Below are 27,632 nucleotides of genomic sequence, written 5' to 3' on the forward strand. Positions count from 1 at the left end.
TTTGTTCAAAGGAAGGAATACTAGGCAAAGACTAGACAGTTACTATATTTATTTTTTAAACAGAGCCTTTAAAAAGAAAAGAACAAATGAATATTTATAGAGGATATAATTGGCAAACTATCTCAAATGATAGGTCCAAATTCACTAATAAAGTAAAGGATTAAAGTACATGAAGCAATACAATTATATTATGTACATTATATATCTTGTACTTGGTATTTCAGACTAGACTGGGAAATCTTATTTAAAGCTTCTTCTAAATCCCAATGTGGATTTTTGTTATAAGAGTAAATATTAAAATTTAGCTATAAAAGTCAATTCAAGGACAGTAAAGTTTAAACATAAAGATAAAGTTATGTGAAATACAGAGTAGCTCTTTTTTATATTCAATTTTATTGAGAGATATTCACATACCATACAATCATCCAAAGTGTACAATCAGTTGTTCACATTCATCATATAGTTGTTCATTCGTCACCCCAATCTATTTATTTGAACATCTTCCTTGTTCCTGAAAAAGTGAAGAATAAAAAAATAAGAGTAAAAAAAGAAAACCCACATCATACCCTTCAAGAGTCAAGGCTACTGGGTTGCAGTTTGTTAGTTTCAGGTACTTACTTCTAGTTATTCCAATACATTAAAACCTAAAAAGGGTTATCTGTTAGTGCATAAGAGTGCCCACCAGAGTGACCTCTTGACTCCATATGCAATCTTTCAGTCACTGAAACTTTATTTTGTTTCATTTCACATCCCCATTTTGGTCAAGATGTTCTCCATCCTATGATGGGTCCAGATTCATCCCCGAGGGTCATATCCCGTGTTGCCAGGGAGATTTACACCCCTGGGTGTCAGAACCTATTTAGGGGGGAGGGCAATGATTTCACCTGCCAAATTGGCTTAGCTAGAGAGAGAGGGCCACATCTGAGCAACAAAGAGGCACTCAGGGGAAGACTCTTAGGCACAATTATAACAAGGTTTAGCCTCTCCTTTGTAGTAACAAGCTTCATAAGGGTAAGTCCTGTGATAGAGGGCTCAGCACATCAAACCACCAGTCCCTAATGTTTGTGAGAACATCAGTAACCATCAAGGTGAGGAAGCCCAACACCCCTGCATTTTCCTGCAGCTCCTCAGGGAGGCTCTGCATACACATTTTTTTTTTTTCATTGTGTTTTTTTTCAATTAACCTTGTCAGAAAATTAAAAAAAAACACAATTAAAAAAAAAAAACCATTTCAAACAAAGGCAAAATAAAGAAATAAGAAAAAACTAAAAACCTGTAATAACTACATTACTTCAAACATGTTCCTACTCTACCCCAAGAGAATATTTAGACTATAACCCAGCAAAGGAATAAGAGAAACAAGTAACCTAAAATAACTACATTTCTGTGAACTTGTTTCTACCATTCCCCCCAGAAATTAACAAACCATAGTCATTCCTGGGCATGCCCAGAATGTTAAGTTTACCTATGATAACTTATCTGTTCTTATTAGATTATCCTTCCCCCTTCACTATTTGCTGCCTATTGCTAGATCCCGTACATTCTACATTATAAACCATTTATTTTACATTTTTCAGTGTTCACATTAGTGGTAACATACAATATTTCTCTTTTTGTGCCTGGCTTATTTCACTCAGCATTATGTCTTCAAGGTTCATCCATGTTGTCACATGTGTCACGACCTCATTCTTTCTTGCTGCTGCATAGTATTCCATCGTGTGTATATACCACATTTTATTTATCCATTCATCTGTCGACGGGCATTTGGGTTGTTTCCATCTCTTGGCAATTATGAATAATGCTGCTATGAACATTAGCATGCAGATATCTGTCCATGTCACTGCTTTCAGATCTTATGGGTATATGCTGAGAAGTGCAATTTCTGTATCAAAGGGTAACGCTATATCTAGTTTTCTAAGGAACTGCCATACTGTCTTCCAGAGTGGCTGTACTATTATACAGTCCCACCACCAGTGAATAAGAGTTCCAACTGCTCCATGTCCTCTCCAGCATTTGTAGTTTCCTGTTTGTTTAATGACAGCCAATCTAATTGGTGTCAGATGATACCTCATTGTGGTCTTAATTTGCATCTCCCTAATAACTAGTGAAGCTGAACATTTTTTCATGTGTTTTTGGCCATTTGTATTTCCTCTTCAGAGAACTGTCTTTTCACATCTTTTGCCCATTTTATAACTAGGCTTTCTGTACTATTGTCATTGAGTTGTAGGGTTTCTTTATATATGCAACATATCCATCTTTTGTCAGATACATGGCTTCCAGATATTTTTTTCCCACTGAGTTGCCTGCCTCTTCACGTTTTTGAAAAATTCCTTTGAGGTACAGAAGCTTTTAAGTTTGAGGATTTCCCATTTATCTATTTTTTTTCTTTTGTTGCTTTTACTTTGGGTATAAGGTCTAGGAAATGACTTCCTAATACAAGATCCTGAAGCTGTTTCCCTACATTATCTTCTAGGGGTTTTATGGTGCTGTCTCTTATGTTAAGGTCTTTAATCTATTTCAAATAATTTTTGTTTAGGGTGTGAGGTAGGGGTCCTCTTTCATTCTTTTGGTTATGGATATCCATTTCTCCCAGCCCCATTAGTTGAAAAGACTGTTATATCCCAGTTCAGTGGTTTTGGGGGGCTTATCAAAGATCAGTTGGCTGTAGATCTGGGGGTCTATCTCTGAGTTCTCAGTTGAATTCCATTGATCACTATGTCTATCTTTGTGCCAGTACCATCCTGTTTTGACTACTGTGGCTTTATAATAAGCTTCAAAGTCAGGGAGTGTAAGTTCTCCTGCTTCGTTTTTCTTTTTGGAATATTTTTATCAATTTGAGGCATCTTCCCTTTTCAGATAAATTTGATAACTAGCTTTTCCAAGTCTGTAAAGTAGATTGTTGGAATTTTGATAGGGATTGCATTGAATCTGTAGATGAGTTTGGGTATAATTGACATCTTAATGACATTTAGTCTTCCTATCCATGGACAAGGAATATTTTTCCATCTTTTTAGGTCCCTCTCTATTTCTTTTAGTAAAGTTATGTAGTTTTCTATGTATAGGTCTTTTACATCTTTGGTAAACTTTATCCTGAGGTACTTGATTTTTTTAATTGCTATTGAAAATGGTATCTTTTTCTTGAGTATCTCTTCAGTTTGATTATTTCTCGTGTATAGAACATTACTGACTTAAGTGCGTTAATCTTGTATCCTGCTACTTTGCTAAATTTGTTTTTTAGCTCAAATAGCTGTGTTGTCAATTTCTCAGGGCTTTCCAGATATAAGATCATATCCTCTGCAAATAATGACAGTTTTACTTCTTCCTTTCCAGTTTGGATATCTTTTATTTCTGTCTTGCCAGATTACTCTGGCTAGCACTTCTAGCACAGTGTTGAATAACAGTGGTGACAGCGAGCATCCTTGTATCATTCCTGATCTTAAAGGTAAAGCTTTCAGTCTCTTGCCACTAAGTACTATGCTGGCCATGGGTTTTTCAATTTTGCCTTTTATCATATTGAGGAAGTTTCCTTCAATTCCTATCTTTGGAAGTGTTTTTATCAAAAAAGGATGCTGGATTTTGTCGAATGCTTTTTCAGCATCTATTGAGATGATCATTTGATTTTTCCCTTTTGATTTGCTAATGTGTTATAATACATTGACTGATTTTCTTATGTTGAACCATCCTTGCATGCCTGGAATGAACCCCACTTGGTCATGGTGTACGATTTTTTTAATGTGTCTTTGGATTTGATTTGCAAGTACTTTGTTGAGAATTTTTGATCTATATTTTTTAAGGAGATTGGCCTGTAGTTTTCCTTTCTTGTAGCATCTTTACCTGGTTTTGGTATTAGAGTGATATTAGCTTCATAAAATGTATTAAGTAGTGTTCCATTTTATTCAATGTTTTGAAAAAGTTTAAGCAAGATTGGTGTCAATTCTTTTTGGAATGTTTGGTAGAAATCCCCTGTGAAGCCATCTGGCCCTGGACATTTACTTTTGGGAAGCTTTTTGATGACTGATTGGATTTCTTTACTTGTGATTGGTTGGTTGAGGTCTTCTATTTCTTCTCTGGTCAGTCTAGGTTGTTCATGTGCTTCCAGGAAATTGTCCATTTCCTCTAAATTATCTAGTTTGTTGGCACACAGCTGTTCATAGTATCCTCCTATAATTTTGTTTTTAATTTCTTCAGGATCCGCAGTAATGTTGCCTCTCTCATTCATTATTTTGTTTGTTTGGGTCTTCTGTCTTTTTGATTCTGTCAGTCTAGCTAGGAGCTTGTCAATCTTGTTGATCTTCTCAAAGAACCAACTTTTGGTGTTATTTATTCTCTATTCTTTTGTTGTTGTTCTCTATGTCATTTATTTCTGCTTTAATCCTTGTTATTTCTTTTCTTCTACTTGGTTTAGGATTAATTTGCTATTCAATTTCTAGCTTCTTCAGTTGCTCCGTTAGTTCTTTGATGTTAGCTCTTTCTTCCTTTTTTAATGTATGCATTTAGAGCTATAAATTTCCCCTTCTGTCTTTGCTTCATCCCATAAGTTTTGATATGTTGTGTTCTCATTTTCATTTGTTTCTATATATTTAGCAATTTCTCTTGCTATTTCTTCTTTCACCCTCTGATTGTTTAGGAGTGTGTTGTTTAACCTCCAGATATTTGTGAACTTTCTAAGTCTCTGATGGTTAGTGACTTCTAATTGTATTCTGTTGTGAACTGAGAACATACTTTGAATAATTTAAATCTTTTTAAATTTATTGAGGCTTGTTTTATGGCCCAGCATATGATCTATTTTGGAGAAAGTTCCATGAGCACTAGGGAGTAATGTGTACCCTGGTGATTTGGGATGTAATGTTCTATGTATGCCTGTTAATTCAAATTCAGTTATCAGATTGTTTAGGTTTTCAATTTCCTTATTGGTCCTCTGTCTGGTTGATCTATCAATAGAAGTGAGTGATTTATTGAAGTCTCCCACAATTATTGTACAAACATCTACTGCTTTCTTTAGTTTGCCAATGTTTGTCTCATGTATTTTGGGGCACCTTAATTGGGTGCATAAACATTTATGGTTGTTATTTTTTCTTGTTGAATTGTCCCTTTTATAGTATGTAGTGACCTTCTTTGTCTCTCATAACATCCTTGCAGTGAAAGTCTACTTTATCTGAGATTAATATTGCTACTCCTGCTTTCTTTTGGCTGTAGTTTGCATGAAATATTTTTTTGTAATGAGATATTAATAGTGTGTGATTTTAAGAAAGCAAAAGAAGCAACTGAAAATCAAAAATCCAAATGATATTTAATAACTTATTGACTAATATACAAAATAATAAAGCATGTTGTTATTAGATTTAAGAGGTCATTTTCCTTAAATCCATGCAAATAAATATAAGTAGCTATGTAAAACATATGATTTAGTTTGGAAAATCTAAATTCTACATTTGGTCCACAAATTATTCCCCAAAAAACTAAGCAAATTAATTACTCTGGAAGAAATAGGTAAGTTTTACAATAGCTAACTACAAAAGGGCAGTAGACTCAACTATTTTTGTAGGTTAATTTTATAAAAACTTTGAAGATCAGAGCCTTATGTTATTTAAAATTTTAAAAACACAGAGTGATGGAAGAAAAAAGCCTGCAAACATGTGTTACAAAGACAGCAAACCATTTACATGCACAGCTAGCAATCACAGCAATACACATACAGAGACAGACCAATCCCAGTTATAAGTATTTAAGCAAGAGAGTTTTAGAAGATAGTTATGAATAGACTCCAAAGAACATCAACTTGACTAAATGGGATTTATCAGGAATAGAGGGATCATTTGAAATTAGAAAACTCACTAGCAATTAATTTAGCATATCAATAGGACAAAGGAATAAAATGGTACTTTCTGTAGATGCTGATAAGACATTTGGAAAAATCAAACATCAATATATGTTTTAAAAAGTAAATCATAATAAGTAGACCAGATAGTTGCTTCTATAACATGATAAAAAAAATGTCTCAGACAAAAAGTCAACTTGAAACTTTCTTATGAAATCAAGACCAAGATAAGGAGGCCCACTATAATAACTACTTTTATTTATTTATTTTTTTTTAATCATCATTTTATTGAGATATATTCACATACCACGCAGTCATACAAAACAAATTGTACTTTCGATTGTTTACAGTACCATTACATAGTTGTACATTCATCACCTAAATCAATCCCTGACACCTTCATTAGCACACACACAAAAATAACAAGAATAATAATTAGAGTGAAAAAGAGCAATTGAAGTAAAAAAGAACACTGGGTACCTTTGTCTGTTTGTTTCCTTCCCCTACTTTTCTACACATCCATCCATAAACTAGACAAAGTGGAGTTTGGTCCTTATGGCATTCCCAATCCCACTGTCACCCCTCATAAGCTACATTTTTATACAACTGTCTTCGAGATTCATGGGTTCTGGGTTGTAGTTTAATAGTTTCAGGTATCCACCACCAGCTACCACAATTCTTTAGAACCTAAAAAAGGTTGTCTAAAGTGTGCGTAAGAGTGCCCACCAGAGTGATCTCTCGGCTCGTTTTGGAATCTCTCTGCCACTGAAGCTTATTTCATTTCCTTTCACATCCCCCTTTTGGTCAAGAAGATGTTCTCCATCCCACGATGCCGGGTCTACATTCCTCCCCGGGAGTCATATTCCACGTTGCCAGGGAGATTCACTTCCCTGGGTGTCTGATCCCACGTAGGGGGGAGGGCAGTGATTTCACCTTTCAAGTTGGCTTAGCCAGAGAGAGAGGGCCACATCTGAGCAACAAAGAGGCATTCAGGAGGAGACTCTTAGGCACAAATACAGGGAGACCTAGCCTCTCCTTTGCAGCAACCGTCTTCCCAAGGGTAAAACTTATGGTAGAGGGCTCAACCCATCAAACCACCAGTCCCCTATGTCTGTGGTCATGTTAGCAACCATGGAGGTGGGGTAGGCGAATACCCCTGCATTCTCCACAGGCTCCTCAAGGGGGCACTACATCTTTTTTTTTTTTTTTCCTTGTTTGTCTTTTTTCTTTTTTTTTTTTTTTTTTTAACTTTCCCTTCTTTTTTAAATCAACTGTATGAAAAAAAAGTTAAAAAGAAAACAAACATACAATAAAAGAACATTTCAAAGAGACCATAACAAGGGAGTAAGAAAAAGACAACTAACCTAAGATAACTGCTTAACTTCCAACATGTTCCTACTTTACCCCAAGAAAGTTACATAATATAGCAACATTTCAGTGAACTTGTTCCTACTACATCCATCAGAAATTAACAGACCATAGTCATTTCTGGGCATCCCCAGAACGTTAAATAGCTTATCTGTTCTTCTTGGATTATTGTTCCCCCTTCCTTAATTGCTCTCTACTGCTAGTTCCCCTACATTCTACATTATAAACCATTTGTTTTACATTTTTCAAAGTTCACATTAGTGGTAGCATATAATATTTCTCTTTTTGTGCCTGGCTTATTTCGCTCAGCATTATGTCTTCAAGGTTCATCCATGTTGTCATATGTTTCACCAGATCGTTCCTTCTTACTGCCGCGTAGTATTCCATCGTGTGTATATACCACATTTTATTTATCCACTCATCTGTTGAAGGACATTTGGGTTGTTTCCATCTCTTGGCAATTGTGAATAATGCTGCTATGAACATTGGCGTGCAGATATCTGTTCGTGTCACTGCTTTCCGATCTTCCGGGTATATACCGAGAAGTGCAATCGCTGGATCGAATGGTAGCTCTATATCTAGTTTTCTAAGGAACTGCCAGACTGACTTCCAGAGTGGTTGAACCATTATACAGTCCCACCAACAATGAATAAGAGTTCCAATTTCTCTGCATCCCCTCCAGCATTTGTAGTTTCCTGTTTGTTTAATGGCAGCCATTCTAACCGGTGTTAGATGGTATCTCATTGTGGCCTTAATTTGCATCTCTCTAATAGCTAGTGAAGCTGAACATTTTTTCATGTGTTTCTTGGCCATTTGTATTTCCTCTTCAGAGAACTGTCTTTTCATATCTTTTGCCCATTTTATAATTGGGCTGTCTGTACTATTGTCATTGAGTTGTAGGATTTCTTTGTATATGCAAGATATCAGTCTTTTGTCAGATACATGGTTTCCAAAAATTTTTTCCCATTGAGTTGGCTGCCTCTTTACCTTTTTGAGAAATTCCTTTGAGGTGCAGAAACTTCTAAGCTTGAGGAGTTCCCATTTATCTATTTTCTCTTTTGTTGCTTGTGCTTTGGGTGTAAAGTCTAGGAAGTGGCCTCCTAATAGAAGGTCTTGAAGATGTTTTCCTACATTATCTTCTAGGAGTTTTATGGTACTTTCTTTTATATTGAGATCTTTGGTCCATTTTGAGTTAATTTTTGTGTAGGGGGTGAGGTAGGGGTCCTCTTTCATTCTTTTGGATATGGATATCCAACTCTCCCAGCCCCATTTGTTGAAAAGACCATTATGGCTCAGTTCAGTGACTTTGGGGGCCTTATCAAAGATCAGTCGGCCATAGATCTGAGGGTCTATCTCTGAATTCTCAATTCGATTCCATTGATCTATATGTCTATCTTTGTGCCAGTACCATGCTGTTTTGGCAACTGTGGCTTTATAATAAGCTTCAAAGTCAGGGAGTGTAAGTCCTCCCACTTCGTTTTTCTTTTTTAGAGTGTCTTTAGCAATTCGAGGCATCTTCCCTTTCCAAATAAATTTGATAACTAGCTTTTCCAAGTCTGCAAAGTAGGTTGTTGGAATTTTGATTGGGATTGCATTGAATCTGTAGATGAGTTTGGGTAGAATTGACATCTTAATGACATTTAGCCTTCCTATCCATGAACATGGAATATTTTTCCATCTTTTAAGGTCCCCTTCTATTTCTTTTAGTAGAGTTATGTAATTTTCTTTGTATAGGTCTTTTACATCTTTGGTTAAGTTTATTCCTAGGTACTTGATTTTTTTAGTTGCTATTGAAAATGGTATCTTTTTCTTGAGTGTCTCTTCAGTTTGTTCATTTCTAGCATATAGAAACATTACTGACTTATGTGCATTAATCTTGTATCCCGCTACTTTGCTAAATTTGTTTATTAGCTCTAGTAGCTGTATCGTTGAATTCTCAGGGTTTTCTAGATATAAGATCATATCATCTGCAAACAATGACAGTTTTACTTCTTCTTTTCCAATTTGGATGCCTTTTATTTCTTTGTCTTGCCGGATTGCCCTGGCTAGCACTTCCAGCACAATGTTGAATAACAGTGGTGACAGCGGGCATCCTTGTCTTGTTCCTGATCTTAGAGGGAAGGCTTTCAGTCTCTCACCATGGAGTACTATGCTGGCTGTGGGTTTTTCATATATGCTCTTTATCATGTTGAGGAAGTTTCCTTCAATTCCTACCTTTTGAAGTGTTTTTATCAAAAAGGGATGTTGGATTTTGTCAAATGCTTTTTCAGCATCTATTGAGATGATCAATTGATTTTTCCCTTTCGAGTTTTTAATGTGTTGTAATACATTGATTGTTTTTCTTATGTTGAACCATCCTTGCATGCCTGGAATGAACCCCACTTGGTCATGGTGTATGATTTTTTTAATGTGTCTTTGGATTCGATTTGCAAGTATTTTGTTGAGGATTTTTGCATCTATATTCATTAGGGAGATTGGCCGGTAGTTTTCCTTTTTTGTAGCATCTTTGCCTGGTTTTGGTATTAGATTGATGTTAGCTTCATAAAATGAGTTAGGTAGTGTTCCATTTTTTCCATGTTTTGAAAGAGTTTGAGTAAGATTGGTGTCAGTTCTTTCTGGAAAGTTTGGTAGAATTCCCCTGTGAAGCCATCTGGCCCTGGGCATTTATTTGTGGGAAGATTTTTGATGACTGATTGGATCTCTTTGCTTGTGATGGGTTGGTTGAGGTCTTCTATTTCTTCTCTGGTCAGTCTAGGTTGTTCATATGTTTCCAGGAAATTGTCCATTTCTTCTACATTATCCAGTTTGTTGCCATACAGTTGTTCATAATATCCTCTTATAATTTTTTTAATTTCTTCAGGATCTCCAGTTATGTCACCTTTTTCATTCATTATTTTGTTGATATGGGTCTTCTCTCTTTTTGATTTTGTCAGTCTAGCTAGGGGCTTGTCAATCTTGTTGATCTTCTCAAAGAACCAACTTTTGGTGATATTTATCCTCTCTATTGTTTTTTTGTTCTCTATGTCATTTATTTCTGCTTTAATCCTTGTTATTTCTTTTCTTGTACTTGGTTTAGGATTGGTTTGCTGTTCATTTTCTAGCTTCTTCAGTTGATCCATTAGTTCTTTGATTTTGGCTCTTTCTTCCTTTTTAATATATGCGTTTAGTGCTATAAATTTCCCCCTTAGCACTGCTTTTGCTGCATCCCATAGGTTTTGGTATGTTGTGTTCTCATTTTCATTCGTCTCTATATATTTAGCAATTTCTCTTGCTATTTCTTCTTTAACCCACTGATTGTTTAGGAGTGTGTTGTTTAACCTCCAGGTATTTGTGAATTTTCTAAGTCTCTGATGGTTATTGACTTCTAATTGTATTCCATTGTGGTCAGAGAATGTGCTTTGAATAATTTCAATCTTTTTAAATTTATTGAGGCTTGTTTTATGTCCCAGCATATGATCTATTCTGGAGAAAGTTCCGTGAGCACTAGAAAAGTATGTGTATCCTGGTGATTTGGGATGTAATGTCCTGTAGATGTCTGTTAAATCTAATTTATTTATCAGATTGTTTAGGTTTTCAGTTTCCTTATTGGTCTTCTGTCTGGTTGATCTATCTATAGGAGAGAGTGATGTGTTGAAGTCTCCCACAATTATTGTGGAAACATCAATTGCTTCCTTTAGTTTTGCCAGTGTTTCTCTCATGTATTTTGTGGCACCTTGATTGGGTGCATAGACATTTACGATTGTTATTTCTTCTTGCTGAATTGCCCCTTTTATTAGTATGTAGTGGCCTTCTTTGTCTCTCAAAACATCCCTGCATTTGAAGTCTATTTTATCTGAGATTAATATTGCTACACCTGCTTTCTTTTGGCTGTAGCTTGCATGAAATATTTTTTTCCATCCTTTCACTTTCAGTTTCTTTGTGTCCCTGTGTCTAAGATGAGTCTCTTGTATGCAACATATTGATGGTTCATTTTTTTTGATCCATTCTGCGAATCTGTATCTTTTAATTGGGGAGTTTAATCCATTTACATTCAACGTTAAAACCGTGAAGGCATTTCTTGAATAGGCCATCTTATCCTTTGGATTATGTTTGCCATATTTTTCCCTCTCTCTATTAATATCCTTTATTGTACCCATACCGAATCTCTTTAGTACTGAACCTTTCTCCAAGTCTCTCTGTCCTGTCTTTGTTTCTCTGTCTGTAGGGCTCCCTTTAGTATCTCCAGTAGGGCAGGTCTCTTGTTAGCAAATTCTCTCAGCATTTCTTTGTCTGTGAAAAATTTAAGCTCTCCCTCAAATTTGAAGGAGAGCTTTGCTGGATAAAGTATTCTTGGCTGGAAATTCCTCTCACTCAGAATTTTAAATATATCGTGCCACTGCCTTCTTGCCTCCATGGTGGCTGCTGAGTAGTCACTACTTAGTCTTATGCTGTTTCCTTTGTATGTGGTGAATTGCTTTTCTCTTGCTGCTTTCAGAACTTGCTCCTTCTCTTCTATGTTTGACAGTGTGATCAGTATATGTCTCGGAGTGGGTTTTTTTGGATTTATTCTATTTGGAGTTCGCTGAGCATTTATGATTTGTGTATTTATGTTGTTTAGAAGATTTGGGAAGTTTTCCCCAACAATTTCTTTGAATACTCTTCCTAGACCTTTACCCTTTTCTTCCCCTTCTGGGACACCAATGTGTCTTATATTTGGACGTTTCATATTATCTATCATATCCCTGAGGTCCATTTCGAGTTTTTCAATTTTTTTCCCCATTCTTTCTTTTATGCTTTCATTTTCCATTCTGTCATCTTCCAGGTCACTGATTCGTTGTTCAACTTCCTCTAGTCTTGTACTATGAGTGTCCAGAATCTTTTTAATTTGGTCAACAGTTTCTTTAATTTCCATAAGATCATCCATTTTTTTATTTAGTCTTGCAATGTCTTCTTTATGCTCTTCTAGGGTCTTCTTGATTTCCTTCATATCCCGTACTATGGTCTCATTGTTCATCTTTAGTTCTTTGAGTAGCTTCTCTAGGTGCTGTGTCTCTTCTGGTCTTTTGATTTGGGTGCTTGGGCTTGGGTTATCCATATCGTCTGGTTTTTTCATATGCTTTATAATTTTCTGTTGTTTTTGGCCTCGTGGCATTTGCTGAACTTGATAGGGTTCTTTTAGGGTTTGTAGACCTATTGAAGTCCTTATCTCTAATTTATCAGATCTACAGCTTCGTGGAGTACACTTTCTCTAACTAACCAGCAGGTGGCATCCACGAGCTACCTGTTCTCCACAAGCCAGATCTCCCCTGCTTAGCCTTTTTGGTGAGTGGGGGAGTGAGTCTTGTGGGGCCCAATTGGTGTACCAAGCTTGCGTGTGTAGTTGGTGTTGCCTGCCCTGTATGTGGGGCGTGTTTCTGGGCAGTCGGGGAGGGGGGGGTGGCCCTAACAATCAAATCTCCCTGATGATCCTAGAGTTTTAAAGCTGTTGCAATAGTCTAATCCTTCAGTTCAGTCCTGCCACAGTTTGTCTCTGCCACTGACCCACAAGTCTTTGGTATTGGCGTATGGCTCCTGAGACTTGCAAGTGGGCCCCTCTTCCAGGCTGTGCACCCCGGGTCCTCTGTTGAGGGATGACTGTGCTATGTCACAGGTGAGTGCCGTCCCCCCAGAGCAGTTCTGGGCTGCTGGGCTGTGTAGGGAGGCTCCCAGTCTGCTCAAATGATGGCTGAATGGGGCTTTGTTAATTCACACTGCTCCACCTTCCCAGCTCTGGGACATTCAGCTGAGGTTGCAGGGAAGGCTAATGTCCACGCCCAGTTTTGTGGTGTGTGCCTGTTATTTGAAGCACTTCCATCACACTGGGTTGTCTGGGGCAGCTCTGGGCTCTGGGGCTGGCGATGGGCAGGAGTGTTTCCTGTCCACCAGGATGGTGGCTGTGAGCGGACACCCCCCTTTTCTTGGGAAGTTGTGTTGTTTAGTGAATTTTCTCAGCCACTGGATTATTGCCTTTTGTCTCAGAGCTCTCTTAGTTCTGCTCTTGACTTGACGTGCCCAAATTGCAATTCTTTGAAGCTTTCTGTATTGAGCTTCTTAGAGTAATTGTTTTAGAAAAAGCAAAAAGGATTTAAAAAAAAAAAAAAAAAAAAAAAAAACGGCCCTCCTCAGAGATCTAATGGGTTATTGAAATGCTAATAGACAAAGCAACCAGGGCCATTAAGGAAAGGTGCACAGGGCAGAGAGATCAGCTTTGCTTCGGGATTTGCATATGCGCCTCAAGGCCTGAGCTCCGCCCTTCCCCTTTCTGTGTTCACCAGAACTCCAAAAATCCTCTGCTTTTATTTTGGAGTTTTTCGTGTTGTTTTTTTTCTATGCCTGTCTCCTCTCTGCTGGGCTGGCTGCTCTCAGAGTCTCTGGTGTCTGGTCTCAGTCTATCTATGGTTGGAGTTTGAATCAGTAGAATGAGTTTCCGATAAGAGCAGCCACTGCAGTTCTCCCTTCTCCTTCCCGGAGCTGACAGCCCCTCCTCCCCCGGGACTGAGCCTGGCAGGGAGGGGCGCGGGTCCCCTGGCCGCAAAAACTTACAGATTTCGCTGATCTCAGCAGTTCCACGTTTTCATGAGTGTTGTATGAAGTATGCCCAAAGACAGATTGCTCTGTGGTGTCCAGTCCACGCAGTTCCTGGCTTTTTACCTACTTTCCTGGAGGAGTAACTAAAACTTACAGCTCACCAGTCTGCCATCTTGCCCCGCCTCTCAATAACTACTTTTAAAAAGCAATCTGCAAGTATGAATTAATGTAATGAATCCAAAAGAATAATGAGAAATATAAAACTTTAAAAGGAGTAAAGAAAATTCTTTCATAAATGATACTTTGTATTTCTAACTAAAGACAACCATCTGAAACAAATAGAAGCAGAAACAGTATTATATATGGTGGCTGATGAAAAAGTGGCCATATATAAACCAAAAGTTGGTTAAAAAGTTAATGAAGAGGAGTTTCTACCCATAGAAGCAAAGACATGTAAATTATCTTGGAATAAACTTAACAGGAAATATGCAAAGGCTATATAAATAAAACTGAAGGGCTTTAATCAGTTTTAATCAGATTTAATAAAAAAAAAATCCATGGAAATAAACTACAGTGAACCCTAAGTTAAGCTATGAACTATAGTTAATAGTCCAACTATAAAAATCTGCTTTCATCAGTTGTAACAAATGTTCCACACCAATGCAAGGTGTTCATTAATAGAGTGGTAAATGGGAATCCTGTATTTTATGCATGACTGTTCTGTAAACCCAGAACTTCTCTAATAAACAAACCCAGAACTTCTCTAACAAACAAAAAAGAAAAGACATTTGCTATTCATGGATATAATTACTTAATATTGTGAATTATCAATTGCTCTAATGCAATACCTATTACAAATACAGCATCTTTTGAAAACTAGACAATTAAAATTCATGTATAAAAATAAGCAACAGACAGTATGTGAGAATTTTGATGTATAACTAAATCTGAAGACATTAAAGCACACTTTACAGCTATGTCAATTAAAATAGTTTGGCATTATAACATTAACCAACAGTTTCTTGCCCTTTGATCTGTTCTCCACACAATCATCAGATGTACTTTGTCCTCAAGCTATTGCCTATGCTGGCTGGTATCTTTATTTGCACTAAATGATCTGTTCCCTGGAAAGTATCAGAGAAAGACTAAGAGTGGGCTCCAGTTTACAGATGTCATACAGATCATCCATCTACTGTTGTCACTTTCATCATTTATTTTGGTTATACTTTTTATTAAAATCCCTTTCCAATTATTCTTCCCTAGGATAACACTTTCATCACTGTGATGACATTTCAGTTGTCCCAGACACTCTTTAAACAACAACAGTACATTTTTATCATGCAATCTTTACTATTTATGAACTCATCCGCTCATCCGCTATATTGTTTATAGCTATGCTGAGCATGAGGTTTCATGTAAAGATACAAAGAGAAGCAAGAAGAGAGGCATCCCAGTCCAGCACAACGTTGCTTAAATCTATTCAGGAACTTCACCGTCTTAGAAGTCTGTAAGTAACTCAGGTGATTGAACTGAGAGAGTGGCAGTGCTTCCTTCAGAAGCCTAGTGTCCTTTGGTTTCATATCTAGTTCTTTGTCATTTTGGGGACTCAGCTGCTTTCTCTTCCTTTATCCATCTTCATGTGTCTTGATTTCTGTTCCAGTTATCAGGTGATTCATTCTCTTTGTCTAGAAGGTAATTCCACTTGACAGAAGTAGTCTTATTGGTCTCCACAGTATTTTTTGGACAGAGCCTTTTTACAACACACTTCACTGTAGATTGAATATCTTTGGGTCAAATTCTACACAAGAGAAATGTATCTGGGAGAAGGACTGTGGGACCTGGTAAGTTTGTTCTCTGCAGGATGACATGAGGACTTCTGTCTCAGAGAAACTTGAGTATATCAGTTGTTGGATTGACCATAATGGAAATCAGCATCTTGCAGTAACTTTTGTTAACTATCAATTACCCTTTGAGTCTTCCTAAATTCATTCTTAGAGAATAACATAATTTTATTTTGGGAATTCCTTGCTATCAACTCATACATTGCATAAAAATGATGAAAAATTTTATGACTAACTTTCCTCTCTGGTATCTTTGAGTGAGATTAATTTTTGTTTTCATAGATTAAGTAACTTTGTGCCCATAAATGTTGTTAATTCTATATGGTAAGCATTATAGCAATTTTTATCATGCAATAATTTTATAAAATAATTTTTTACAGTTAAAAAGGCATGAATGTACTTAACAACACTGAAATATATATCTGAATGTGTTTAAAACTGGAAACGTTAGGTTGTATATACAGTAACAGAAAAAAATTTAAAATCCATGGAAATACACTACAAACAATGAACTCTAAGTTAAGCCAGGAACTATAGTTAATAGTCCAACTGTAAAAATACATTTTCTTTGATTGTAACAAATGTTCCATACCAGTGCAACATGTGAATCCTGTATTTTATGCATGATTATTCTGTAAACCCACAACTTCTCTAATAAACAAAAAAGAAAGTGCAACGAAATTTTATCTAAATCAATACTACAAATCACATATAGCAAAGCAATTTGGCAGCATATTTCAAAATGTAAAATATACTTACCTATTGGTTTAGAAATTCCATTTCTAGAAAATCTTTTTGCATAAAACCTGCACATATGCTCAGATATGTGCATAAAAATACACATGGCTTCCTGTGTAAAATAAGAAAGACTAGGAAATGGATTACATATCTATAAATGAGTAAAGAGTGTTGTAACCATAATGTGGGAATCTATGTAGATGCTAAAAGGAATAGGGTAGATTTATAAGTATTGGTATTGAAATATCCCCAAGACAGAGACATCTATCTATGAGGATAATGGCCTCTTCTGCACCATATTATTAAAATGATTGCTTGCAGGGTGTGGAGTATTAAAAGTGTGAGAGAAAGAGATGTGAGGAAAAAAATTTTAATTTTAATTTTACAAATTTATGAACTGTTAGATTTATTTCAATGACAATGTATTCACAATTTGTATATCTAGATTTTAAAATATTTTGCTATTTTACTTTATTTTATAAAGTATACACAGTACTTTATAAAATACATACAGAAAAGTACAAAAACTCTAAATGTGCAGCTGGATGAATTGACACAAAGCCTGAACGCACCTTAGTACTCAGCACTGGCATCAAGAAATGGATTATTATGAGAACCCTAGAAGTCCCTCTCATGTCCTCCTCCTGGACAACATCCCCAAAAGGATTTTTTAATACCATAGATTAGTTTGGCTGGTTTTGAACTCATATAAATGGGATCTTTCCATACATTTATTTTGTCTAGTTTCTTTATACTTAACATTATGTTTGTGAGACTGAACCACGTTGTTGCATGTAACACAAATTCATTCCATCTCTATTCTGTACATTCCATTGTACTATTCAAGGACATTTGGGTTGTTTCCAGTTTTTGGCTATTACAAAGGCTGCCTCTGTGAATATTCTGTATGTATCTTTTGTTGAACATAGGCACACATTTCTGTTAGCTATATACTAAGTGTGAAATTTCTCGGTCATAAGGTATGCATTCACTCAGCTTTTTAGATCCTAATGAATGGTTTTCCAAATGATTTTCCAATTTAAACTCCCATCAGCAATGTATGGGAGTTCCTGTTGGTAAACATAATTGCCAATACTTGGTATTTTCAGTCTTTATTTTAGCTGTTCTGGTAGTTGTGTAATGATATTTCATTTTGGTTTTAATTTTTATTTTCTCTATGACAAAACAGTCAAGCACCTTTTTATTCACTTATTTGTCATTTAGACAACCACTTTTTGAAGTATGTTTTCAAGTTTTGCCCACTTTTGTACATTGCCTCCCTTTCTCTTATTGATTTGTAGGATCTCTTTATTACATAAACTAATACAAGAACTTTGTTAGATGTATGCAATATGAATAATTTTTCCTAATATGCAGCTTGCATTTTTGTTAACGGCATCAAAATATCTTAATATTAGTGAAGTTTATTTTGTCTACTTTTTTCTTTATATTGGTACTTTTTGCCTTTTATTTAAGAAACATATTTTTTTTTAATACCAAGTATATGGGGATATTCCTTTTTTTCCCCTAAAAGTTTTATCATGTTACCTTTCAGGTCAAATTTATATCCTGTGTAGATATCCAATTGACAAAACTCCATTTACTAAAATCACTATTTTTTCACAACACTGTATTTTCCACATTTATTTTAAATCAAGTGACTATAAAGTGTGGGTCTATTTCTATACTATTCTGATTCACTGGTCTGTCTGTTTAAACTTGTTGAGTGCCATACTTTCTCAAATGCTGTAGCTTTAAAATAAATCATGTCTGGTAGTGTAAGTCTTCTGGTTTGATCTTTTTAGAACTTCTTGGAGATCTTCATGAAATTTTGAATTTGAATAAAAAATTTAGTATCATATTATGAATTTCCATATAAAATTTGCTGAATTTTTATTGGGATGGCATTGAATACAGATCATTGAAGAGAAGAGGCATATTGAGATACTGAAAATTCCAATATGTTGACATGATACGCATCCATTTGTTTCAGTCTTCTTTAATTTTAGTTATAGTTTTCAATATTCAGGACTTAAACATTTTTTACTACACTTATTGATCAGATTTGGTATTCTTATGTTTTTGTAATGGTATAACTTTTTACACTTATTCTCTAGTTGATTGCCACAGATATACTAGTTTTGGGTATTGACTTCATATCAGTGACATGGCTAAATTCACTTGCTAATTCTAATTGTTTATAGATTCTTCAATTGTCTGCTTTCAATCATGTTATCTGTGTAAAAGTAATTTTATTTCTTCCTTTCCCATTATTTTAACTTTTATTTCTTTTTCTTTACTTATTGCACTGATTAGAATGTTAGTGTAATGTTTAAGAGAAGTGTTAATAGTGAGAATACTTGCCTTATTCCTGAACCCAGGTGGAAAGTTCTCAATAATTCACCAGTAATTATGTTTTCTGTAGAATTTTTTCCCCTTATTTCTAGGACAGCATGTTTTATTTTTCCCTCCCTCCCTCCCTCTCTTCCTTCCTTCCTTCCTTCCTTCCTTCCTGTCTCCCTCCCTTCCCCCTCTCTCTTTCCTTCAACCATATCTATTATCTTTCTATCAATTATCTATCTACCCATTTATCATCTTCTGAACATTTGAGAGCAGGTTGCATATATCATACTCCTTGAACTCATAACACTTCCATGTACATTTCCTACGAACAAGGATATTCACTATGTCATTAACTTAACTGCAGTTAATTCAAAAAAATTAATATGGATATAAAGCTTAAATTCTATATTCCAATTTTTCCTTATGCCCCCTTTGAGCTTTTCTCCTCCATTCTTAGATCCACTCCAGTATCATATAGTGCACTGATTGTCATAACTCTTAATTAACTTTTTTAAAATTAACTATATCAAAAAAATTTCATAATTGAATTTTAAATTTAAAATAAATTTTTAAAGACTGATACAAACCAATATTCATCTGAAATATAAAGAATCAATAGCTCAATCAGTTTTCAAAATTCAAAATAATTCTCAAATTGTTCATATATAGCAGGCTGTATTCATTTTAATAACTATTCCAGTTTGCTAAAGTTGCAGAATTCAAAATATCAGAAATGGATTTGCTTCTACAATGGGGGCTTATAGGTTGTAAATTTACAGTTCTAAGGCCAAGAAAATGTCCAAAATAAGGCATCAAGAGGTAGATACTTTCTCTGAGGAAAGGCCGGTGGCATCTGAGGTTCCTCTGTCATACGGGAAAGCACATGACTGGAGGCTGCTGGGCTTCTCCCGGGTTAGTTTCTTGTTTCTGCTGCTTTCTCCAAAATGCCTCCAGGCTTCTGTCTTAGGTTCTCTCTCTCAGTTCCTGTGCCTCTTTACTTGTTTCTCCCAGGGCATTTCTCTCTAAGCGTCCGGAGGTCCTCTCTTAGCTTCTCTTCTGGTTCTGGTTTCACTGGCTGTCTCCAAAATGTCTCTGGGCATTTTCTCCCTAAGCATCTTGGTCTGTGTCAGGTCTGAGTTCTCCTTCCCTCTCTGAGCTCTCTTACAGACTCCAGTAAACTAATTAAGACCCACATCTTAATTGAACAGGTGGGGGCTCACATCTCCATGGAAATAATCTAATCAAATTGCTCCGTCCACAACTGGTTGGGTCACATTTCCATGGAAACAAACCTAATCAAAAAGTTCCACCCATAATAAGTTTGCACCCACAAGATTGGAGTAAAAGAATGTGACTTTTGTGCAGATTCAAGCCAGCACAATAGCAATGTTTCATAAAATAAAAGTTTTTATTTTAAATATTCCTGAAAGAGAAGGAATAAACTGCTTACATTTTCCATCATTAATTTTGGAATGTCTTCCACCTCTCACTTAGTGACTCTAGTTTTCTTCCATCTGTTGAAAAGCAAAATAAAATATGAACTGTTTTCCATTATGCTTTGTAGAAATAGCAAATGTAAATACTTAGCCCGCACTTCAGTGTTAAATATTATGCTTTTTTATTTTCAGCTTGTGTTTATTTCTAACAAATTCCAACATTTAAATTAAGGATTGTATTATAGAGTCTTTAATGGATTAAATAAACTAAATGTTGTTAATTAATACAATAACAATAAATCAATAGTTAATTCCAGATTTTCTCAATCATTTCTTTGAAATTGAGATTATAGCATGCCAATAGGTTAATTCCATGAAAGAAAAATCTTTACAAATGACTGATCCATTTAGTCTTCAGTATTTTAAAATTAATAAAAAAAATTCATAAATATATGCTTGGGAAAATTCAAATCTTTACAGGAGTAAATAATCTATAGAAGAATATATAAAAGGTAATTGAGATAAGTGCTACAAAGACAATAAAACAAAATACATGATAAAAAGTATATGGAGAGGCTATTTTTGATAACATGGAAAGGGAATGTCTGAACAAACCGAGATCTTGTATGAATTAGGATACGAGTACACGTATGTCTCCTATAACCAAGTCACAACTGAATAATAGTAGCTTAAACGAGATTTTTCTCAATCATGTGACAGTCTTTGGAGAAGCAGTCCATGCTATTGAAGTACATTTAATGTCTATCATTTTTATCTTTTCTCCCCTAGGGCATTGTCATGTCAATAATCATTCAACACTAGATCTAACAGATTCACATTCCATGCAGCTAGATCTAACAAATTCACATTCCATGCAGAGAGAAAGAGAAAAGGAAGAAGACATGACCTAGAAGTTACACAAAGTGTATCTGTTTATATCTAATTGGCCACCACATAGTCACATAGCCATATCTGGGGCAAGTGATGCTGAGAAAGTGTTTCTTCTTTTTTACCAGATAAAATCATGGGTGTGTGTGTGTGTGTGTGTGTGTGTGTGTGTGTGTGTGTGTGTGTGGTGGGGGTGACCTACCATGGAATTGAGTGAGGAAAGGGAGCAAACACTTTTAAAATTGGGGGCAAAGAGTTTTCCAGGCAGGGGAAATACCATGGGAAAATGTTCCTGAGGTGAAAATATCTTGGAATAATTGAGAATTGGTGAGAAGGTGAACTAATGCTTAGAAAGGATTTCAGAAAATGAGAGCCAGGAATACTTAGTTTTTCTTGCATAACTGCTCTAGCTAGAACTTCTAACACAATGCTGAATAAGTGGTGGCAGTTGGCATCCTTGTCTTGTTCCAGATCTTAGAGGGAAAGTTTACAGTTTTTCACTGCTAGTACAATGTTAGCTGTGGGTTTTTCATATATCCCTTTTATCATGTTGAGGAAATTTCCTTCTATTGATATCTTTTGAACTATTTTTATCAAGAAACATGCTGGATTTTGTCAAATGCCTCTTCTGCAACAATTGGGATGATCATGTGTTTTCCCCTCTTCGATTTGTTAATGTGGTATATTACATTAACAGGTTTTCTTGTGTTGACCCACTCTTGTATACCTGGGATAAAACCCACTTGATCATGGTGTGTAATTCTCTTAATGTGCTGTTGGATTTGATTTGCAAATATTTTGTTGAGAATTATTGCATCCATATTCATCAGAGAAATTGGTTTGTAATTTTCTTTTCTTGCAGCTTCTTTATCTGGCTTTGGTATTACGGTGATGTTGGCCTCAAGGAATGAATTAGATAGTGTTCCCTCCTCTTCAAGTTTTTAGAAAAGGTTGAGCAGAATTTGTATTAATTCCCCTTGGAATGATTGGTGGAATTCACCTGTGAAACCATCTGGTCTTGGGCTTTTGTTTCTTGGTGGGTTTTTGATGACACATTCAATCTCTTTAATTTTAATTAGCCTATTGAGGTCTTCTATTTCTTCCAGAGTCAGTGTAGGTTGTTTGTGTGTTTCTAGGAATTTGTCCATTTTTAATGTAAATATTTAGGACTATAAATTTCCCTCTCAGCACTGCTTTCACTGCATCCCAGTTTTTTTAAAATGCAATTTGAATGAGATATAGTCACACACCATATAATCCATCTAAAGTATATGATCAATGGCTCATAGTATCATCATATAGTTGTGCATCCATTGCCACAATCAATTTTAAAACATTTTCATTACTCCAAAATAAACAAAAAATCAAAATCAAAATCAAAAAGAACACCCAAAACATCCCATACACCTTACCACCCCCCAATTATTTATGTATATATTTTTGCCTTTATTTTATTACTCATCTGCCCATAAATGGAGTGTTAGTCACAAGGTTTTCAAATCATACTGTGCCACAATAAAAGCTATATAGTTATACAATCATCATCAAGAATCAAGTCTACTGGATTACAGTTCAACAGATTCAGTTATTATCTTCTAGCTATTTTAACACACTAAAAACTAAAAAGGAATATCTATATAATGCATAAGAATAACCTCCAGAATGACCCCTTGACTCTATTTGAAATCTCTTAGTCACTGAAACTCTATTTTGTTTCATTTCTTTCCCCTCTTTTGTTCAAGAAGGTGTTGTCAATTCCATGATGCCAGGGTCAGGCTCATCCCTGGGAGTCATATCCCACATTGCCAAGGAGACTTACACTCCTGGGAGTCATGTCCCACATAGGCAGGGTTTCCCATAAGTTTTGATGTGTTATGTTCTCATTTTCATTCATCTTGAGATATTGAATGATTTCTCTTGCAATTTCTTCTTTTATCCACTATTTTGCTTAATTTCACATATTTGTGAATTTTCCAGTTCTCTGCCTGTTATTGATTTCCAGCTTCATTTCATTATGATCAGAGAAAGTACTTTGTATAATTTCAATCAATTGAAATTTATTGAGACTTGTTTTATGACCCAACATACGGTCTATCCTGGAGAATGATCCACGAGCACTAGAGAAGAATGTATATGCTGCTGTTTTGGGGTACAAAGCTTTGTATATGTCTATTAGGCCCAGTTCATTTATCAAATTCAAGTTCTCTGTTTCTTTATTGATCCTCTGTCTAGATGTTCTATCTATTGATGAGAGTGGAATATTGAAGTCTCCAACTATTATCATAGAGATATCTATTTCTCCCTTCCATTTTGCCAATGATTTCCTCATGTATTTTGGGGCACCATGGTTAGGAACATAAATATTTGTTGTTGTTATTTCTTCTTGGTGGATTGCCTCTTTTATTAACACATAGTGTCTTTTCTGGTCTCTTTTAACAGTCTTGGATTTAATGTCTATTTTGTCTCATATTAGTATAGCTACCCCAGATCATTTTTGGTTACTCTTTGCATGGAATATTGTTCCATTCTTTCACTTTCAACCTATTTGTGTCTTTAGGTATAAGATGAGTCTCTTGTAGACAGCATATAGTTGGTTCATATATATTTTTTATCCATTCTGCCAATCTGTGTGTTTCGATTGGGGAGTTTAATCCATTAACATTCAGTGTTATTACTATAAAGGCAATACTTCAGCCATTCAATCCTTTTTATTTTTATACTTCATATCTTATTTTTCTATCTCTTTCTACCCCTTCAGTTACCCTTCCTGATAATGTTCATTTCTACACTCTACTCCAAGCCTCTTTCTCCTGTCTTTTCCTTTCAGCCTGTAGTACTCTTATTTTTAACATTTCTTGTAGGGCAGAACCCTTGTTGATGTACCATCTCAGTTTCTGTTTCTCTGAGTATTTTACACTTTCCCTCATTTTTTAAGTTCAATTTTGCTGGATAAAGTATTCTTGGCTGGCAGTTTTTCTCCTTAGTACCTTAAATATTTTATACCACTGCCTTTTTGCCTCCATGGTTTCTGATGAGAAATTAGGACTTAGTCTTATTGAGGATCCCTTGTATGTGACAAATCACATTTCTCTTTTTGCCTTTAGAATTCTCTTTATCTTTGACATTTGACATTCTGATTAGTATGTGTCTCAGAATAGGTCTATTAAGATTTATTCTGTTCAGACTTTGTTGTGCTTCTTGGACATGTATATTTATGTCTTTCATAATTTACTCAAATATTATTTCTGTTCCTTTTCCCTTCTCTTCTTCTGGGACACCCAAGGTGCATATGTTTTTCACTTCATGCTGTCATTCAAATCCCTGAGACTCTATCCATTTTTTCCCTTCTTTTCTCTATCTTTTCTTCTGTCTGTAAGATTTAGATTGTCCTTTCTTCTAGGTCACTCCTTCTTTCTCCTGCCTGTTCAAATCTGCTGTTGTATGCCTTTAGTCTATTTTTAATCTCTTCTATTGTGCCTTTCATTCCCATAGGTTCTGTTATTTTTCTTCACATGCTTTCAAACTCTTCTTTGTGCTCTGCCAGTGTCTTCTTAATATTCTTTATCTCTTTAGCCATACTTTCCTTCATCTCCTTTAATTGATTTAGGAAATTTATTTGAACAACACTGATTAGTTGTTTCAAATTCTGTGCTTCCTCAGAAGTTTCAGTTTGTTCCTTTGGGCCATATCTTCCTGTTTCTTAGTATGCTTGCAATTCTTTGCTAATGTCTAGGCATCTGATTATCTTGATGAGTTTACTCTGAAGATCAGTTTCTCTCTCTAACCTAGGGATTTATTGTTGACTGGTTTTGTCACTTCATTCAACTTACTCTAGACCATTAGAATAGCTTGTGTTTAACTGATCAGATTTTTACAGGTCTTCTTCATCTGATTTTTGCCTTGGATATATTGTAAAATTTTTAATTTGTGCTATTTGCACAATTGTTTCACCCCCAGGAGAATGCTTCCTTTCCTCTGTCCCTTCTCTGAGAATTTTGATCTGTTCTGTTTTTTTTTTGCTTCTATAACTATTTTTTTTTTTTTAAACACTCCTTTCATTGCTCTATCTGCTTTTCTCTGGAGGGCAAATTCTAGGAGGAGGGTTACCTTGGAGAGGACTTTCCTGAGTCATTACTTCCCAGCCAAAACAGGGCCAGGGACCACAAAAGGGATGCGGATCAGCTCCAAGAGTCCTGGAGAGAGGGTGAGGAAAGATGCCAGAAGACCTTTTGATGACTCCCTGAAGCTGTGCTTTCCTGGCCTGCCCAGCAGATGGTGCTCTTCAGCAAACTGTCCCCTGCAGCCCTAAGGAGGCACCATGCCTATAAACCTCCACCATTGCCACACCTAATAGGAGCAAGCTGAAATAACAGCTCATAGCCAGGATGCAGTGAGCCAAATTCACTGGTCAAAAGCCATGATTAGTGCTCAGCCATGCCCACCCTGTTCTGACTTCGACATTCCTCTCTATCTGCAGCAGCCAGCCAGGGTCTGGACCCCGAGGTCACCCATCTTAAGAGTGCGGGATGGGTGCCAACAGTCACCTCTCTCCATTTCCAAATTATTAAGTTCAACCTAGTCAAGCATTCTGCACGTAATAAGCAATGACTCCCCATTCGTTAGCCTCGTTTTGTATCCTGGTAACTTATATTATATGTTTTATGCCTATGAGTCTACACATTATAATTAGTTCATATCAGTGAGATCATACAACAATTGTGCTTTTGTGTCTGACGTATTTTGCTTATCATAATGTATTCAAGGTTCATCCATGTTATCACGGGCTTCATGGCTTCGTTCCTCCTTACTGCTGAATAATATTCCATCATATGTATCTAACACCTTTTATCATCTGTTCTTCTGTTGATGGATATTTGGGTTGTTTCCAATTTTTGGCCATTGTGAATGATGCCACAATGAACATTGGTATGCAAATGCCTGTTTGCGTCCCTGTTTTCAGATCTTCTGGGCATATCCCGAGTAGTGGATTACCAGGTCATAAGACAACTCTATACTTAGCTTCCCGAGAAACTGACAAACCATCCTCCACAGTGGCTGTGCCGTTTTACATTTCCACCAGCAGTGAACAGTGTTCCTATTTCTCCATATCTTCTCCAACACTTGTACTTTCCTGTTTAATAGTGGCCATTCTTGTAGGTGTGAGATATTTCACTGTGATTTTTATTTGCTTTTCCTTAATACATAGTGAAGCTAAACATATTTTCATATGCTTTTTAGCCATTTGTATTTCCTCTTTGGAAAAATGTCTGTTCACATTGTTTGCCCATTTTTTAATTGGGTTGTTTGTCTTTTAATTGTTGAATTATAGGATTTCTTTATATATTCTGGATATAAAACCCTTATCAGATATGTGGTTTCCAAATATTTTCTCCCATTGAATTGGTTGAATTTGCATCCTTTTGACAAAATCCTTTGAAGCACTGAAGTATTTGACTTTGAGGAGTTCCCATTTATCTATTTTTTCTTTCATTGCTTATGCTTTGGGTGTAAAGTTTAAGAAACTACCACCTATCGCTAGATCTTGAAGATGTTTCCCTACACTTTCTTCTAGAAGTTTTATGGTACTTGTTCTTATATTGTGGCCTTTGATCCATTTTGAGTTAGTTTTTGTATATGGTGAGATAAGGTTCCTCTTTTGATTATGGATATCCAGTTCTCCCAACACTATTTATTGAAGAGACTGTTCTGTTCCAGGTGAGTGGGCTTGGGAGCCTTGTCAAAGATCAATTGACCATAGATCTGACAGTCTATTTCTGAACACTCAATTTGGTTCCATTGATTGATATGTCTAGTTTTACGCTAGTACCATGCTTTTTTACTGGGTTTCACTAATTTTTTGTATCAGTTTGTGACAAATACATTGATGGCATTGTGCCTATGTAAAAAATTCCTCATTAACCTCATTTCAACCCTGATTTGATAAGGGAAATATGTTTCTTTAATTTGGTTTTCACAAACTTTCTTTTCTAGAATTAAAAATAGGTTCATAACTTCACAGAAGAAACAACACTTATAAAACCATATAAATGGTTCTGCTCTTTAATGAAATATTTACCTAACGTGGGTATTCTTGCAATTATTTCATACTTACGTAATTTCATAATACATCTTTGAAATAAAATTATGCTTCATAGCACAAAAAGTACATAGCAGCACAGAAAATAAATAATAGAAAAATAGAATAGTGCAATTGATATGACATAAAAGTTTTTTAACAGCAAATTAAAACCTTATTTAAAAATTCTTCTTGTGTGTTTTAGCATTTGAAGGATGCTTTCAAAACAAACCTCTCTTTATTCTAACTCTACTTCTCAACTATGCTTAAAATATTTTGATACAATGCAGAGGAACATTGTCTACACAATTACTTGTTCCTGTTGGTAAACTTTGTATGACTCTATTACTCATAACCTAAATTTGGACAGTGCAATGGATATAACAGACATTCAATGCTATACTAGATGGATATAACCCAATCTATATAGCAATATATTTCCTGGAATTGTTTTAAAAAAATATCATGCATTTTTCCATGAACAGTAGTTCTCATGTACAATGTTAACCTCAGAATTTACAGGTCAGGCATTCCTATCCTCTCATGTCATTGATACTGGTCAAAATGAGAAATTTAAT

Source organism: Choloepus didactylus, chromosome 12 (genome assembly GCF_015220235.1).
Source record: "Choloepus didactylus isolate mChoDid1 chromosome 12, mChoDid1.pri, whole genome shotgun sequence".
Taxonomy (NCBI): domain Eukaryota; kingdom Metazoa; phylum Chordata; class Mammalia; order Pilosa; family Megalonychidae; genus Choloepus; species Choloepus didactylus.